Here is a 2,087-nt window from a genome sequence, read left to right on the forward strand (position 1 = left end):
TAGCCGATGTAGGCCACGCCGGGAATGGAGTGTCCCTGCCAAGGCCAGAGGTCAAGCATCCCCAGTGACACCATGGCTGAGTGGACCTCAGACGTGCTGTTGCTGGGCAGTCAGAGAGCTGTCTCTGGGAGGGGGGCCGAGTACTCCCACCTTCAGCTCTGATGTGTGCTCGGGAAGAGAGAAGCATCCAGATGGTGGGAAGCACCCAGGATCCAGGCTGCTGGTCCTGCCCTGCCCTGCCCCTGCCCCTGCCCAGCACCAACAACCAACAGAGAGCTGAAAATACAACCTGGCCCCTCCCTCCCTAGTGTCTTCAAACACAGAAGCATGGCCTGGGGCCCTTCCCACCTCTTCCTGGACAAAGCTATGTTCCAGGGGTGGGGTGAGGGTGGGGTGGGGGACAGAGGCTGCTCTGAGGGGGCATGTTCGCTTTCTGTCTTGGGCACTGGCTTTGGGGAAGAGGGTGAGAGGGTAAGGAGAGCACAGGTTTGACTCCCCAGCTTTCAGCACCACACCCCGCTATTATGGCTTGACATGTGTTCCCAAAAGGATATGTTGAAGTCCTGCCCCCCAGGACTGGTGACTGTGACCTTACTGGGAAAAGGGCCTTTGAAGCTATAGTTTCTGGTAACAGGAAATCAGGGTGGATGGGTCCTCACTCCACTGAGTGGCACCCTTATGAAAGAGAAGAAACACAGACAGGGGGCACAGGGAAGACAGCCATGGGGAGGCGCATCTATAAGCCAAGAAGCGCCAAGCCACTTGGGGCTATGGGAGGCTGTCACGCAGTCCCCCCCAGTGCCCCACTAGGGCCGCAGAGAGGAGCTTGGTTAGAACCATGAGCCACCATTCAGCTCTCACGCCAAACAGCCAGGGGACAGGCGTGCCCACTGTGGAGACATTTGGGTCAAAGCACGGTAAATTCAGAACCCTCATCTAACTTCTTATTTGCAGCATTCAAGATGGTAGACCTCTCTCTCTCCCTCTATCTCTCTGGCAGCTTGATCCATTTGTCTTCCGGGATACCACACGCCACGGTGTGTCACTCGGTGGACACTTGGTCTGATCCTCCTGCGTTGGTTTCTCCTGGTCTCCTCAATCTCTCACGGTCTCGGGCCTCCACACCTGGAGCTCTTCCTTATTTCCTCTCACCCTTTCCAGGATCTAGCCACCCATCTGCAAAACCGTCCACATGCGGGGGGTGGGGTTGGGGGTTTCAGCCACACCTCTCCCGGGACGACCTACTCCACGTAGACCTCTAATAGGCATCCAAGAAGTCACGTCTAACCAAAGTTCTGACGCCTGCCCCCCCACCTCCCCCACCCCACAGCCCTCCCGGCTCTCCTGAAGACCACCTTGTGCTTCCTGATGTCCCAGGACCATCTCTAAGTCCTTCTCCATCCCTCACCCCCAACATCCAACCCCTATTGGTTCGACTTTCGGAATCGCATCTTATCTCCTCCTGGTCCAAGCCATATATATTCTTCCCTGTGTTCACGGACTATCCTCTATAGTGTATCCCAAACACAGCAGCCAGTGTGAGCCTTTAAAACCCCTGAGAGCATGACTCCTACGCTTAACCCCCACCCCATGGCCTTCTGGCTTCTCCTCCGTCCCCTCAGGGACATTCCCAGTAAGCTCTGCCACACACACCCCTGATACCTCTATGGCCAACCGTCTCAGCGCCTCTAAATCTTTGCCAAGAGTTAGTTTCAACACTTCTTCCAAGTGGACTTTGGGGCTGGAATCCCCACTGGGCCCTTTCTGGGTCTCTCCTTGCAAACTTTGGAAAGAGCGGCCTCTCATGCCACTGCTGAGGCCTGCGCTGACCCTCGTGTGGACCTACAGTCCAGCTGTCACCCTGCCCCATCCCCAAGAAGTACAGATCTGCCCTGTTGTCCTCAAATTCAGGAAGTTTTCCCCACCTCTCCTTAAACTAACCCGAGTCTCCCCCATGTCCCCAGCAGGTCTAAACGCAACCGTTTAGATCAGCTCGAGTCTGAAAACACCCACCGTGATCCTGTCCCTCACACACAGCCAATGTTACCGTCCCGGTTGAGAACCACTGGCTGAGAGGCAGGCAGTCC

This window comes from Echinops telfairi, unplaced genomic scaffold (assembly GCF_000313985.2).
Source record: "Echinops telfairi isolate 266 unplaced genomic scaffold, ASM31398v2 ScPeMD7_7458;HRSCAF=8496, whole genome shotgun sequence".
NCBI lineage: Eukaryota > Metazoa > Chordata > Mammalia > Afrosoricida > Tenrecidae > Echinops > Echinops telfairi.